The sequence below is a fragment of the Podarcis tiliguerta genome, assembly GCF_965153285.1.
Source record: "Podarcis tiliguerta genome assembly, chromosome: 3".
In the NCBI taxonomy this organism is placed as follows: Eukaryota; Metazoa; Chordata; class Lepidosauria; order Squamata; family Lacertidae; genus Podarcis; species Podarcis tiliguerta.
Window position 1 is genome coordinate 79,801,685 of NC_139536.1, and position 17,047 is coordinate 79,818,731.

The 17,047-nt window shown below is 42.1% G+C and overlaps 1 long non-coding RNA gene across 1 annotated transcript in view; it reads right to left on the bottom strand.

Moving 5' to 3' along the window:
* Nucleotides 1-985: 985 nt before the first annotated feature.
* The window catches only part of LOC310673202, a 50,925-nt gene continuing 34,863 nt past the window's right edge, over nt 986-17,047 (bottom strand). The window contains exons 3-4 of the long non-coding RNA XR_014508903.1: nt 2,494-2,576; nt 986-1,119 (exon numbers count right to left, since the gene is read on the bottom strand). This is a non-coding gene — a long non-coding RNA (uncharacterized lncRNA). The remainder of the gene's footprint in view (nt 1,120-2,493; nt 2,577-17,047) is intronic.

Genomic DNA, 17,047 nt, shown 5'->3' on the forward strand with positions numbered 1-17,047 from the left:
ATGGCAGTACCAGAAGGCCAGGTACCACTGCCCCCCTCTACTGACCACTCCTGGTTGCTCCACTTCCTGGACACTTTAAGCAACTATTTCCTGTTGTTTTTGTTTAAAATCCTCAAATCACCTCATCAGACCTTTAATAATAACTAGATACTTTTCAGTGGGGTGGGGAATCAGCAGATGAAATGCAGTTTGAGCAGATAGAGGGTGGAGAGGTGTGTGGTCTTTTGACAGAGAAACCTATGTTTTCTTCACAGCAAATCATTTCTCCAGGGCACTCTGAGGGTGGGGTGGGGATGGATTTTGAAGTAAATATTAAATACTGTGCTGTGGTGTATTTTTTCCCTCCACCACCCATTTCCCAATGCAAATCAATGGAGAGAGTTATCTCTCCCAAGTGGAAGAGGTTGTGGAGGTTGTGGTGGAGGGCAGGGGCCCACACCCCACCAACAACTGCTGCCAGCTCCTAGGAGGAGCAAGATGCAGGGAGTTCAGCCAGATATGGGCACAGCAGCAGAGCAAATCCAAAGCTTCTGCCACCTGCACCATGCTGTTGTCCCTGTGCCCCATCTTTCAGTATCTCTCGAAGTGGCAGCAACATTCAGTGTTATGGAGGCACGCACGCAGGCAACAATACCCTGCTTGCACCACACCACTGAACATTACTGAGAGACAGTGCAACCAATCCCAAAGATTTAATCGCATTGTCCCCCCACCGGCACCCTGGGCACTGAAAGCAGAAAATAAAAATTGCAAGGCTTCAAAACTGTTTAGCAATATGACCTAGTGGATCATCAAGAGAGAATGCTAGGAGATGAAGTTGTTGTTTCTGTTGTTATTTAAAGTGGGCTCCGACTTAATCCAGAGCTTTAAAAATTCATTACCATGTTTATTCTCCAGTATTTTGAGTGTACCCAAACACTTAACTGTAACCATATTTGTAAGAGTCTCCTAATTTCCTGAAGATTCAGACTGTATGACCACAGACCACAGTTAGGAACTTAATTTATTTCCAACGCGTTCCCCACTCCGCACTGTTATTGCCTCCATTTGTTGTGGACGCTGCCCCATATCTCAGGCTTCCAGATTTCCTCAGGATCTCTGCTGCTTTCATAGTTAATGCTGAATTTGTGGAGAGCAAAGCAAACACGCAGTCATGGTGGTGCAATGGGAAATGTTCGTGTCTTCTCAATGCCTACTCAATTATGCTTGTAAACCATGACTAAGTTCACCCGCACCTGTTTGCATATCAGTTTAACATCAATCGTCATCACAGCCCCCAGCGCCTTAAACTAAAAATGGGTTGTTTACTGCCCACTTAATCTCAGCACAAAATGATGAGCGATGGAGTGCTTCCTGCTTGTTACGTGTCACAAATCTTTAGCGCAGCTTGAAGACAAATACATCAGTTACCCTTTTCAGTCCTACTTCATTTTATTTTTTCGAAGCAACAGAAATGGCCCTTTGGCCAGGTTTGATGAGTCAGAGAATGCTTTATAGAATTTACTCAGCACCTACACTCAATAATACCATGACATTTGCTTAGTCTGGACCATCTGAAATTTGCTTCCTGACAGGAGGTAGCACAGAACTGCTTTGTAAAATTCAACAGCTATTAAGGAAGGGCAAATCTGTCAATTCGGATTTCAGTTCTGTCTCCACATTTGCACATCAGTTTGTGACTTTAAAAAAAAAAATCTAATGAAAATTTTAAGCCTTTAAGACTACATTTATTCTAGCATGTACATTTTGGTATGCAAATCTGCTTAGTATACATACTTTTTCCAAGCAATATGTCTTAATATGTGTGTTATTATGCAGTTTCCTGTAACAGATGCATTTTCGTGCACATTTTTTGGCTGGCGTACTGCATCTCAAAATTCAGAAAAGTGATAATTTCAAAGGATAGCTAATTTCTGTTCACATATTGTTTTATTAAGTAGATTTGCATTAAAATTTGAACCAAACTGAGCTTCATTTCCATCCCTAATTACAACTAGCTCCAATGGAAGTTTAGCAATGCGCTGAGAATTTGGTAGTAGCTGAATTTTGGTAGAATAGAAGCACATGGAAAACTTCAAGATTGTGAATGAAATTTTAATAGCCAAATTCTGATTAGAGATGGCTCCTTCTTTATTTAAAGATAAAACATTAGGAAGTTTCCATCAGCATTGCTAAATACCATGAATAGGAATAGGACAATATCACTGCTTTTACTCTTGCCAACAGTCCCCCTCATCCTTTATTTCCACACTGTGGCTGCAGACCAAATCACCTGTCAGGAGAGTTATGAGATTCAGGTGAGAGTCAGATGCCTTGTCAATCCCAGCAGGTATATAAGTGGCCTTCGCCCTGGCCAAAAAGAAAGTGCTTTGACATGGACCTGAAAAGCGCAGGGCAAAAGGTAAATGTGAGTGAGCCCTAACATGGGTAAGCCCTCTGGAAATTATTAAAATATTAGTGACCCTCTTGAAAGGAATATATATGTCAGTATACCTGAAGGAGCGGAGCAGCTCCACCTCCTTCATTCAGCCTGGACACTGAGGTCCACTTCCAAGGGTCTTCTGGCAGTTCCCTCACTGTGGGTGGGGTATAAACAATTATTATTATTATAGATTGCTGTCCTGGTCAGTTTTAACCAAATTACCATTCCAATTGAGCTAAATGCATTGCTAAGGAACTGCATCAGAACCAGAGCACAAAGTACTCTGTTGTGATTTGTTTTTAGTGCACAATGCATAAAGATTAATATTACATAAAACCATTACCCTAGTTTTTTCTAGGATCCCCCCCCCCCCCCAGTAAGAGTAGAAAATCGATAAATTATATAAAATTCCCTCAGGAAAGCACATATGGTGTATATATACCCCCCCCCCCGTATATAGGACAGAAGTGTATATCAACAACAAACAATAAGAAATAAAGTGTGTGTGTGGTCTGCATTGTTCATTTATGCAGACAAAGAAAGCTGTCTAGGCTGGTCATAATATGTTATGCTCTGTGTTATTCACTCAAGTACAGAACTCCACAGTGATCTCTGAATTTTTGGCAGTGCCCCCTTAATGTTTGTGAAAAATGGAAACCATGTTTGAAGAAAAGTCCTTTGTCTAAAAACCCCTATTGCCAGTTTGCTTTCATGTGTGAGGTTTTCTCAGAATTTGCCAGAAACGGGCAAACCGGTCTGGTATTGTATTCCTAGTTTTCCAGTGTTTGGCTATTTTGATCCTAGCAGCTGCCAGAGAAGGATGACTAAGGCTGCAATCCTGCCTGGGAGTAATTGCCATTGAATTCAACAGGAATTACATCTGAGTAGACATGATTAGGATTGTGCTGTTAATCTTCAGGCAGAAGGTGATGATCAACAGAGCTAACAGTGTCTCTGGATTACTCATGGGTTGTATATGGGGAAGGCTCATATACATATTCTGGATGCTTTGCATCCAGAAGGTCCCAGGTTCAATCCCTGGCATCTCTAGGTAGGGATGGGACCGTCCCCTGCCTGAAACCCTGGAGTGCCACTGTCAGTCAGCGTAGACATCCTAGTTCTGAACTAGATGAACCAATGGTCAGTTTCTGTATAAGGCAGCTTCTTATCATCCATGGAAAGGTTCCTATACCCAAAACTAAGTCACCATGAGGCAAGCCCATCATCTCTCACACATCAATCATCTCTCCTGACAACCTCTCCACCAGTTAAGGGACAAAGTCCAATTAACACAGTGCAATCAAACTCATGTGTAACTCTACCTAGGCTTTTCTTAGGATTGTGAAAAGCATTTTCTAAAAAGCTACTTACTACTAACAAAATAATCAAAAAAAGCCACACAGAAGATGAAGCAATGAAGTTTGTTATGCTTTAAAACGTTTTGGCATTATGAACTTGTTAAATGAGTACAGTATTTAATTCTTGTGCAGTATTCGGGTTAGGAAGTTTCAATTAATAACTTGCCAGTGGGAAGTGAGGTGGCTGCGCAGCATAATGAAATGGGAATAATCAGTTCCCTCATGTGGGGATGACAGTCGCTGCATCTTGAGAAGCAATAAATTGAGCTGGATGTGTAATTCTCTGGATTGGCATGGAATTTGGGATAGAAGATAATGACCAGATGTAGTTGTGGTTCGAGGACCCGCTCCCCGCAAAGTGGAATGAATACACAAGGACACGTGATATAAGGTTAATGGGCAAGAAAAGGCCACAACTTTATTGATTACAGCAAGTGAAAAGGTATTGGCTTAAGCATTGGATTACGTCAGCTGACTCCACCACCCAAAGCGACACCAAAACACAAGGGTCACCTTGCTGTATCAGACCAAGTCTATCCAGTCCACCCTTGCCTGATATAGCCATTTCTGTCTCGTTGCTATCCAAACTTACTATGGGTGACTATTGTACAGATGGCTATACCAGCTATGACTGCAGTGCAAAAACTTCTTTGGGGTTGCCATGACAGAATTCTGGGCATATGGATTCATGTGATATGTTTTTTACTAAGGAGATGTCCAACTATGGTCATTAGGTTCCATAATAAATACATCAGAACTAGTCCTGAATACCATGCATAGTTGCCTGATTTTTTAGTGAGTTACTTTTAAAAAGTAAGATTACTTTTTGTAAAGGATTATTTGTACATTTTGCACTTTATGTATTTCTATTATTTTGAAAGAACTCTGTAAACTTTTAATATGTATATGATTTTCATATACTGGTGGGTAAAGGTAAAGGGACCCCTGACCATTAGGTCCAGTCGTGGCCGACTCTGGGGTTGCGACGCTCATCTCGCTTTATTGGCCAAGGGAGCCGGCGTACAGCTTCTGGGTCATGTGGCCAGCATGACTAAGCAGCTTCTGGCGAACCAGAGCAGCGCACAGAAACACCGTTTACCTTCCCACCCAGAGCGGTACCTATTTATCTACTTGGACTGCATGCTTTCAAACTGCTAGGTGGGCAGAAGCTGGGACCGAACAATGGGAGCTCACCCCATCGCAGGGATACTGGTGGGTATGGTGGGTAGTTTTGAGTAAATGATGGGCATGTGTGCCACTCTGATAAATTAATTAAACAACCCCATTTGCACAAGCCCCAAATAATGCAAGCACAGATTGCTATGATACAGCTGGCTTTCCAGGTGTCAAACTATTCTTTACCTCCATATACCTTTGTAAATGTAATGTTGTCACAAGCTGTCTTTAATGTTCCAATTTCCCATAGAAGCAGCATCTTGTGGACAGACTAAAATAAGGATGAGACTGCTAAGTCCCATCCCTTCCTGTGTAATGCCAGGTGTCTTCCAGGTCAAGGAATCCTGGGAAACATTTTTCTAGAGCATGCAGGTCTGTAGAATGGACCACTTTCCATAGGGAGCTATGGTTCCCAGGCTCTCTGAATGCTATGGTAGCATTCTAGGTATGAGGGAAGAAGTCCTCGCCCAGACTTCTCCCAAGAAACAGCTGTTCCCAGCTAAGTTTAAGTCAAGGGGTGCAAGCATTAGGGCAGAGCTTGGAGCAGGTGGGTTGACTGGAATCATGAAGGTGGATGGGTAGGGAAAGTATCAAAGGCCTCCATACTCTCAGAACATCATCTAAGCCTCTGCTTTGAGATGGCTGTGTGGTTTCTTAAAATGCTTGTTTTATTTGCTGCGTTATTTCTTCTCCGTATAAACTGGAATTGTGATTTTTTAGCATGTTTTATTTTTTTACATTACCCAGAATTACTGATATCAGAAAAAGGGAACAAACAAACATGACAGGTTTCCCAGTTTCAGAATTGGGAGTGGAATAAACACAGTTATTTCCCAATTTTTTTGGAAATTGCACTACAGCAAACTAATGATGGGGCTGTTGTGCTTGAACAGCCATTTCTATAATGGCTCCATCATTCACTTTCGGGTTGCAAACTTGTGCAAAGATAATACATCCCACTGAAACATCTGAACATTAACATTTTCAACGTTCTTTCGCTTTAGAAATGGCAATGAACTGTAATACTCCAATAGTTTTGGTGACTTTCCAAACCCCCCTTGCAACACACATGCACAAATACAGAGTTTTTCACAGTGGCCTGGACTGCCTCTGAAAATGTTTTGGAGAAATTTCCCTTCTCTTGTTTTAATTTAAAAAGTAAAGGATTCCCTCCACATTTTCCCTAAAGGGAAAGGCAGCTTCTCAGAGAAGAGGGGAAGATGTTTAGAAACGGTCTTTTAATGCTTCTGAGCCACTGCAGTTTACTACGCACATCTCTTTTGTCATCATCAAAGGATCTAGTTACCTAGCACTCTGTAAGTGTTCCATGAATGCTAACTGTAAGATAAAGAAACTGTAACAGGAAAATAAAACGAGTGTTCAGTTTACAATTCTTTGTAGAATCTGGGTGTTGGCCATTTTGGAAACACTTGAAAAGGAGCTTATACTGCATTTACAAGCTTCATATTTTGTTAATTATTGAAGAATGTAATCAGAAATTTCATGGTATAGTTTAATGGAAACAGTGGAAAATATGGAATCACTGGTCTCTGTAAATCAGAAGCCAGAAGTGTCTATGCCCCACATATTGAGTCTGTATTCTAACAGAGTTAAGCATGCTTATGTAAGTACAACACCTGCCCCATTCCATTTTAAGGCTATTACAAACTTCAGATCAGGGTTGTTGCTGTTGTTTTTCGTCTTACCCAGAAATGTCCTTATCTTCCCCTCCCAACACTGGCGTTTGCTTTGTAATTTAAGGTCCAGCCTGACCAAACAAAAAACACTGTGATGCAGTGAGAGCTTGCTGACTTCTCTGGGACTTTTTCATTGTTCCTCTCCTATTAAATCTGCTGTGCTACTGTTACTTTTGGATTGTTATTTTTAATCTCCTTCCCAAGGGGTGACCCAGCAATCTGCAAGCATTGAATAAAGAGGCCCTGAAGACTTAAGAGTCCAGTCCATATCACGGACAGCTTTCAGAGACACATTTGGGAAGTCAGATGTGGAAAGTTGTCTTTGCAGCTGTTTTGCTTTGTTTTAATGTGCCTTGTCTTTCCACACCCGGCCAGTTCTGTTTTGTGTCAGATGTAAATGCATTAGTAACAAGAGACCTAAACTGATGAATAAGGACATACTGCTAAAGAATACGCAGTCAGGTTTTATATATTACTTCGTTAATTTCGGTATGACTCAGGAAATTAAATGTGCACTTACAAAGTGAATAAATGAAGCCATGAAGTTCTTTGGATCTTTTTGTGTGTTTGGCACCCTGGAGAAGTATGGACACGCCACTCTGCTACCTTCTAAACACGAGAGGAGAGGAGACAGGGGCTTTGATCGTTTCATAACTATTGGTTCCCAACTTCATGACTAGGAATGTAATCTTGAGAGCTTTTTTGGAACATAGACAAAGTGTGTGTGTGTGTGTGTGTGTGTGTGTGTTCATGCACATGTGCATGTTTCAAGAAAAGAAGCCAGAAACAAACAAACAAGCAAAAAAATTAATCTGGTCCAGAGACAAGGAGTTGTTTGGCTAGCTTCATTCTCCATGGCAGGAGATATTGATAGGCAGCAGGAAAAGAATGAATGACTTGGCTTCTGCCAAGATTAGATCAATGTTATCCTCAGTGCCAAAAATTACCAGGGTGTGCTTAGAGGAGCTATAAATCAAGAAACGTGCTTTTCAAAGAAGAAGTCAGCAAGAACTTTAAAACAGGGAGGGGAATAAACATATTGGACAATGCTAGCTTGAACTGGTGGATTTTCATGTCGAGTAAATTCCTGCATGTTGTTTCAAATGCTGCAAGGAGGACCCTTTGGCTCCTGCAGGGCTCCCTAGCTTGTGAGAGGCAAATAAGAAGCCTAGGAGTAGATTCAGCTCCAGTCCAAGTGTGAAACCTTGCAGGCATTCGGGTGGGATGCACCAACATAGGAAAGCTCCCAAGCTGAAGATATGGCTCTCATATGAATTTGTAACCCATTGGCAATCTGTCCTTAAGATTGGGCAGAAATTCTAGCCCTTGGTTGAATCGAATTCCATTTTTGCACCTTTGAAGGTGACTCGGAAACTACAACTAATCCAGAATTCATCTGCTAGACTGGTGACTGGAAGCATCCCCCAGGACCATATTACACCTGTCCTAAAAGATCCACATCGGTTCCCAGTACATTTCTGAGCACAATTCAAACTGTTGATGTTACTTTTAAAGCCCTTAATGGCCTTGGCCCGGTATACCTGAAGGAGCATCTCCATCCCCATCATTCAGCTTGGACATTGCCCTCCCATCAGATGTGAAAATGATAAACAACCTCACAATTTTCCAAAGACATCTGAAGGCAACCCTGTATGAGGAAGTTTGTAATGTTAGTTGCTTTGCTGTGTTTTGCAGCCAGATGGGCAGGGTATAAGTAAGTAATATGTTGTTGTTGGTTATGATTATTTTACTTTTTTGCTTATTGATCACTAGGTTTCTTCCCCCAGTCTCAAGCAATCCTACCTTTATCTCGTTTTCCCCCAAGCTGACTTTATTTCAGTGGCCTTTCTTATCACTCTCCTTTCTTATCATAAGTAAGATTGGAGAGAACATATGTCCAGGGCACAGGTGCCTGTCTTTTGTTTCTATCTGCAAAAGCACTGGTGAATGGGATTTTGGAACAGCCCATTATATGCCATCTGCATTGTGTTGAGCTAAGTTGAATGGTTGGCCCAATCCCATGGTCATGAAGTACACCATAGGATTCAAAATGCATATAGATATTTCTCCACATGAGGAATTCAAGGGGAAGTCAGAAGACTTTGGGAAGGACTACTTACGTTTATTGGGGAACACTGTCATGCATTCCTAATTCAACAACACAAGATCAATCCTTGTTGATCGTCCGAAGAAAGGCACACCTTGACTGAACTTCCCATCTAAGAGAATAAGAACCCAAGTGGACCTGTTTGATGGTGTGTAAGCTATGCAACATTTCTGGGGACGTGGATGGCGCTGCGGGTTAAACCACTGAGCCTAGGACTTGCCGATCAGAAGGTTGGCGGTTCGAATCCCCGCGACGGGTGAGCTCCCATAGCTTGGTCCCTGCTCCTGTCAACCTAGCAGTTCAAAAGCATGTCAAAGTGCAAGTAGATAAATAGGTACCGCTCCGGCGGGAAGGTAAACGGCGTTTCCGTGCGCTGCTCTGGTTCGCCAGAAGCAGCTTAGTCATGCTGGCCACATGGCCCGGAAGCTGTATGCCGGCTCCCTCGGTCAATAAAGCGAGAAGAACGCCGCAACCCCAGAGTCGGCCACGCTTGGACCTAATGGTCAGGGGTCCCTTTACCTTTACCCAAGCTATGCAACAATATGATCTGCATAGCCCCATTCATCAGGAGGACATTTTACACTCGTAGCAGCCTTTTGCACCCATAGTGGTAGCAGGAAGGAGATCACCCTGCCACCTTAGTGGTCACCTTAGGCAAAGTCAAAATGCTGGTCCACTACTTAATATTTTAATAGAACATAAAGACTGAGGGAGTACAGTTATGTTAGCTACCTAGCGCATGGAGTGTGTGCCACATGTGATAACTGTTTGATGGTAAGGCTGGCGAAAGTGTTATGTGTAGAAAAAATTTTCAGTATGCAGTATTCCCCTTGCTAGACCATGGTCACTGAGCACAACCCTGAAGTCAGTGACTAAGTCCCAGTGCCTCTTTTGCAATGCCTGAATTGCTTATTGCCTAACACAAGGAAGAGCAGAATGGTGTGCATGTTGCTGACAGCAGCATGATGATACGCAGATTTGGACATTGTTTGCATCCCCAAAGGACACATTAATTGAATGTGACAATTAAAAAAATGAAAACAGGCATACCTCCATATGCCTATTTTTTATTTTATTTTTTTACCGCTCCAAGCTTTGCTATACAAGGGGAAAATAATAAAGCAAAGACACATTTGAATTAACCCATGATTTACATTTATATATGTCACATCTTGGAGGGGGCACACAAAAAGATGGAAATGAATGGAACTAAATTCTGTTTAAAAATTCAGAGTATAAGATTGGGGGGGGGGATTTAATAGCTATAGAATGCATATTATTTGGGGCCGTATTAAATGAAGTCCTTGCATGAGCAGAATGACTTTCTTCCCTTCTGCATTTCCTGTGTCATCCCTTGATTGGCTCTGGGGGGTTTAAGGGAACCCACAAAACAAATATAAGGGAGCACACAGGGGGAGAAGAGGGGGAAAGCACCATTGCCCAAGCTGAAGTTGCACAAGGATTGATTTAGTGCTATGCTGAATGTAACCATTCTTATTGGATATCCATATGTCTTCAGTGATAGAACTTAAGACAGTGTTCAGAGAGTTCCTGGAATGTCTCTCATTCAAGCACCAAGTAGGCCTAGACCCAGTTGGCTGTACTGGGCACCACCTGTGATTACACACACACACACACACACACACACGTATGATGACATTTAAATGACATCCAAAGCATTTAAATGCTCCATGATAGATAGCCAGCTATGAGGGAGGAAGGGGGGGAGTAATTTGGTCTGCTTCACAATATGTAAACTGAAATGTGGCGATCCTTCAAAATTCACACTTTTCTGAATTTTGCATTGCTGTTTTCCAACCAAATGATACAGACCAAAATGTGCATATTAAGGTAAAAGGTGCATGGGGAAAAAGACATATATTAGTGAAAATAACATACAAAATGATTTATATCCAAGAAAATAGTTTTGCAAAAATGTGCATTTTAGGCAAAACTGCATACAAAAAATGTGTAAATGAGGATAAATGCATGTTATAATACAGGTGAGTTTTGTGAGTTTTTTATTTTTAAAAAATAAACTGATGCAGAACTGTGGAAAAAATATTCTTAAGATTGGGAAAATGAGGAAAGATTAGGTTTGCTTTCTTTACTTTGGTGGTTAGTGTCGCTACAATCTGAAAAGAGGCCTATAATTTCTCCCTCTTCTGCCTCCCACCCACCGCTTTATCAAGACAGGCAGACAGATGTTGATAGCGCTGGGCATCATCTCCTTTTACCTTCTCATTTCCTTTAAATGCTATATAACGCACAGCACAATCCTTTCAGTATGAAAAGCGGTTCAGTCTTTACTTGCTGGAAGCTTTACCTCTCTCCTCAAGCAGCAAGTTTTCGTGCTGAAACTGGAACCCTGTGAAAATCCAGCTGAGGGAAATCAGAGTTGCCATGAGTTTCATTTCAGAGTTGCTCAGCTGCTGAAAGCAATGAAACAGCAAGCCCTCCACATGGCTTGCAGACAGGAACAAACAAACAAAATCCCATCGAAGGGAAGCAGTAAGGAAACCTCGAGCTTGAATTAGGCACCAAGGTTGAGAGGAAGGAGAGCATCTATCAGCAACCTAAATAAATAAATGATACTTTATCGTTTCAAAAACAAATTGTTCCCTTGGTTTCTATGGGAAGGCGTAGCCCATCTTTGATCACAGGTTTCCTGGTGATAACGAAAAAAGGTGCTCCTAATAGAACAAACACAGGGCCTCTGGATTAATGTAAAACAGTGTTGTCACTAAAGGGAAAGCAAACACTTGATAATTTTGCATTGTTAATGCAACCAATGAAAACACAGGGTGGTATTCAACTAAATTTTACTCAAAGGAGACCTGCTGAAATGAATGAACATGACTAAGTTAGGCCCATTCATTTCAATGGGTCTACTCTGAGTAAAACTTAGTTGAATACTCCCCATCGTACTTAGGGAAGTGAATCACTTTCTTTGGTGAGAAAGTGTTCAGGCTCACAAATACCAAAGGTGTGAAAATACAGCATCCTGGGCTTTCAACTGACAAGGCATTTATATAATTCTTTTTTAAAAAAAAATCTATGCTGGCCTGATCTTCTGTGCTTTACAGAGGGAGTTCAAACACTAATTTGCTGGTGTCAAATTCCGAATTCAGAACTATCAGATTTAATTGGATCAGTATAAGAAACTCTTACAGTTAAGAAGGGGGCAGTACATGGAAAGAGCAATGGCTGTTAGCTGGACAGGAGATTATGTAGATATTCCTCATATTGGTTCTGCAGGATCCATGAGTAGGATTATGTCCAAGGCTATGCCAGTGCGATTTCTCTGGCACAATTGTTTCCTCTCCTCCCTGTTCATGCACACCAGAATTATGCTTTGGACCCTCCAGAGCTAATTTTGAGAAGGTGCGGCGTGCTGGAGTGGACAGGTGAGGAAGAGGGTGTGCATGCTCACAAGTCCCTTGCACTGGTGTATATGCAGCATTGTATATACAAGGTCTCCTCTAGTCGGTGCAACAGAGGAGGCCACAAGAAGAAGAAAGCAAGGAGCAGGATTCAGCATAGTGCTAAGTGAAGTATGCATGTGGGGAATGAGGTCAACTCATGCAATGGCACTTCCCTGCTCCCCATGTGCACCCCTAAACTTGTTCTAGGAGTTTCCCCAGCCCTCCGGAGAAGATTTGGAGGGCACAGGGGGCAAAGACCCCTTGGTGAGCAGACCTTGTTCCACCCATAGAATTATACAATTGTAGAGTTGAAGGAATCCTTTGCCTAATGTGGGGCTCAAACCTACAACCCTGAGATTCAAAGTCTTATGCTCTACCGACTGACCTATCCCACAACTTAGCTGAATCCTACAGAGGAATCTATTCTAGATTGCAATGGATGTTCTGTTATCTCTAAAATATATTTCACATTTAGCAATTGTCATATTTTTTTGAGAGGGATACACTTATTTTTCTTTGTAGCTGTTCACAAGGGAAGAATCCATGATGGGCTTTTCCCCCAGTGAGGAAACTGGCCATGAAAAAAATCTGAAATTTAGGGTTGAGAATCAAAAATATTTGAGTTACGAACATTGATGCAGTATGGCCTAGCGACTCAAGCTCATATCAACAATGAGCAAGCCATTTAATCATCCCTTTATTATAGCAATGTTTTAGAAGGGTTAGTGCTGGCAGTAATCTGTTTCCAAGGGGAGCTGATAGAAGCATCATCTATCTTCTCACAAAATTTCTAATTAACAAACCACAAACATCTGGCAAAATATTCCTTAAGAAGGTTACAGTGCCATGGACCAGATGTGCCATTAAGCCTGCTACACAGAGATGTGCATATGAGTCTGATTTAAATATTGCTATGGATTATTAATTGTTTTATAGCCATGTTCTTCCATCCGGAGTGGATTTTTAGAGTTTGAGTCAGTTTTTTATTATTATTACTTAAAAGCAGGAGGATCTGCATACATGAGATAATGGCAAACTATTAAGCAAGCTTCAAACTCTTTGGCTGGGTAAATTCACGCCATTGACACATCGTTGTGGGGAGGGAATTCCACATCTATGGGGCTGCCACAGAGGATGCCCTCTCTGGGGCCACCACTGTTTTTGCCTAGCATGTGAATCTGTGCCATCCTTCGATCCTTTCAGGTGGGGCCAGCCACGTAGAAATGTGATAGTCTAGTCTCAGTGTGATGGCAACGAATGTCATCATCGAACCTTTATTGGCATCACTTACAAACATTCAGAATAAATAAAGGTAAAGGGACCCCTGACCATTAGGTCCAGTTGTGGCCGACTCTGGCGTTGCGGTGCTCACCTCGCTTTATTGGCCGAGGGAGCTGGCATACAGCTTCCGGGTCATGTGGCCAGCATGACTAAGCCGCTTCTGGCAAACCAGAGGAGCACACAGAAATGCCGTTTACCTTCCCACTGGAGCGGTACCTATTTATCTACTTGCTTTCGAACTGCTAGGCTGGCAAGAGCAGGGACTGAGCAACGGGAGCTCACCCCATCGTGGGGATTCAAACCGCCGACCTTCTGATCGGCAAATCTTAGGCTCTGTGGTTTAACCCACAGCGCTACCCGCATCCCTCAGAATAAATAGACCAGTACAATCTCATCACCATTTCAACAATACAATCATTTGCCAAAGGGCAGAAGAGGAGGCGAGCACTATATTTCACCTCTGTGGGTCTCCAGCAAGGGTAGCGTCCTGTAGCCTACTTCGGCGACAAAAAATCAAATAGAGAAACTTAGCTACTGTCTTGGTGAGCTAAGTCTGCTAAGAATTTTCCTCTGGAATGAGCACAACTATAGCCTCACTGGTTCAACACAAAAGCCTATTGGTTGAGCCTCTGTTTTCCCTCAGTGGCAATCAGATACCTCTGTGGACCCCACAAGCAGAGCAAGAGACCAAGGGTTTGGCCCCATTTGAGTTTTCCAGCAGCTGGCCTTCAGAGGCACAGGACCACCATTCCTGATTGCCACCTTCAGCTGTCATAACCAGCAGCCAGGGATAGCTTTCTCCTGCGTAAACTGCCCTACTGATGAACAGCACTGTGTGGACCAGAGGAGGGAGCACTGCGGGGGACTTGACAGGCCAGACAGTAGCATGTTGTCAAGTAGTAAGGGGGAAAGGAAGTTGGGAGGTTCTGATGAAGTAAAAGGCGGAAGCCTAATGTGTCTGACAAAAATAAGCAAAGGTTCAGCTTCTTCTCCCTTTTCACATAAAATGTAATTATATATAGAAACTGTGATCCAAGTGCCATTTTATAGCCTATAGTACAAGGAATCTAGTACGCCAACACATTTTTGTGGGTAATTATACACGAAGGAATCTATAGAACAGATGGCAATATTCTTTTACTATATTGTTTTTGTAGTGTGATATAAGACGTCTTGAGAACTTCTTTCAAGAAAAGGCTAAGACTTAAAACAATGAGCAATGGCTCTTGTACAGCTAAATATGCTTTTTCTTTTGGTGGGGAGGGTGGGGGAAATAAAATTAAAATGTTTTAATATATGATGACGGTCTCTCCCATCTTTTGAAAGCTGCTTTGGGAGGCTCTCGGCGAGATAAAGCAGGAGAAAACTTTTCTAAATAAGCAAAGGAAAAATTCACACTAAAATACTGAATAATTTTCATGAAGATTCTTTTAAAAAGAAAAAACTGCAAATTGCTGCACAAACTTGGGTAGCTGAATGTAAGATTGAAAAAATGAGAAACTGGAAGAACCAAAGCTGGCAGATTCACCCATCCCTAGTTTGGAGTAAGGCATACAGCCTGAGACCCTTCTTGCACACAAGTCCCTGCCATTCATGGGGATGTGCTGGTGGTTCATATCTTCTAGCTACAGGTTCAGTGTCTCATGTTTCTTGAGTGGCCTTGTCCTACACCTGGCTGCTCCAGAGCTGCTCACTGCCTGATGCTTGGATTTCCTTCTCCTGTGTCCTAAAGACATGTATGCTGGACTCATACCTGCCAAGCTTGTGTGCCACAACACATACACTGGTGCCATCCCATACACAGTCCAACACTTCCAATTTCTTTTCCAGCGTGGGTTTGCCATTTTTGCCCTTTTAAAATTCACTTCCAGTGTTTGTGCGATGTGCATATGCGTGGTCACACACATATTGAACGAGTCCAGAAGCAAATATGAATAAAACCTATACAATGAGGTAAAGGTACAAAAAACCGGCCACAGTTAGTAGCTCTGCAGTCCCTAAAATAGTTCAGCCATGATCAGGAACTGCTGCTCTTGATGCACTTCACAGCCTCAGAAGGAGGCAAAGACAAATGGTTCCGAAAACTATTAACTAAATGCTGTTAAACCAGCCTGCCCCAGTCTAAAGCCTGCCCCAGTCTAAAGTCTCTCCAGCCCTGTTTTTAATATTAATGCTGTATTGTTTCTAACACTTGATTGGAAGCCGCCCAGAGTGGCTGGGGAAACTCAGCCAGATGGGCGGCGTATAAATAAATTATTATTATTATTATTATTATTATTATTATTATTATTATTATCATCATCATTATTAAAGCCTTTCAGATGTTTTGGACTACAATCCCTATCAGCCCCAGCCAGCTCATGCAAGTTGTAGTCCAAAATATCTGGAAGGCCTCTGACTGGAGAAGGCTGGTTTAACTCTAAATTCATGTCTTCCCAAATGTATGGTCAGGAAGAAAGCCTTGATATAATCATGGGTACTTAAAATGTCCATCAATATGGGTGGTATCTCTGGTTGTTTGAATTCTATTTTCCCACTTTCAGTATATTGTGGCCATAGCTTTCGATGGCTGGTGGGGGCAGACATTTTTGCATTTGCTGGAATTACAGCTGCAAAGCACAACCTCGGCTCTGTCTCCTGTTTAAGCCTGTTCATTTCGTCTTGTTTTATTGTTCTCTTCTTAATCTAAAATAAGTACCATTCTGGCAGCATGCATATGGATTCTCTTTGCACTGGAAAAGAACGTAAGTGGGCCCCACCCAGCGCTGCCTGTTACCTCAGGCATCTGGTGGGTGGGGTTCACACTATGGAAAACAGCTTCAGTTTTCATTTTCACAGATGTCGCCCAAGGGGCTTGTGCTAAACTGGAGTCAAAGATAGCTCGAGTTACATAAGCAATTAATCTCTTTAAAATAATTTTTACATTAAACAATGCCATATCATGATTTATTGGGGAATGGCACCGTCTCCAAAATGCAACTGCAGGCCTTCGTTTCGTTCTGCTTAAATGGAAAAGCAAATTCCAGAATTGTGTAGCAACAAACAGAATTGATTTGATAGACGCATGCTATTGCAGTGGGGGGTAACCCTGCGCCTTAGATTCCTCTATTTCTGTGGAGCCAAAGAAGCTTTGGACTACAACTCCCATCAGCCCAAACAGTGTTGGTTGGGTCAGATGATGATGATGACAATGACAATGATGATATACTTATATATACATCACCTTTTTCCTTGACAGGGAGTCAAGGCGGCTTACAGATAAAATAAGAACAGCTAAAAGCATTGGAGGTGTAATTTTTTTTAAAACTATTTGAAATTAATAGAATTACAACTGGGGGGGGGGGCTGTTTGTGATCTATTAAAAACACAGAGACAATCACAGCAAAAACAGAACAGCACCAGTCCCCTCATTACAAAAAAAGCAGTCAGTTCCCAAAAGCCTGTTGGAACAAGAAAATATTCACCAGACAGCAGAAGGACAACAAGGAGGGAGCCAGTCGAACTTCTCTAAGGAGGGAGTTCCCAAACCTGGGAGCAGCCACAAAGAAGGCCCTCTGCCACGTCCCTACAAAGTGTGTTTG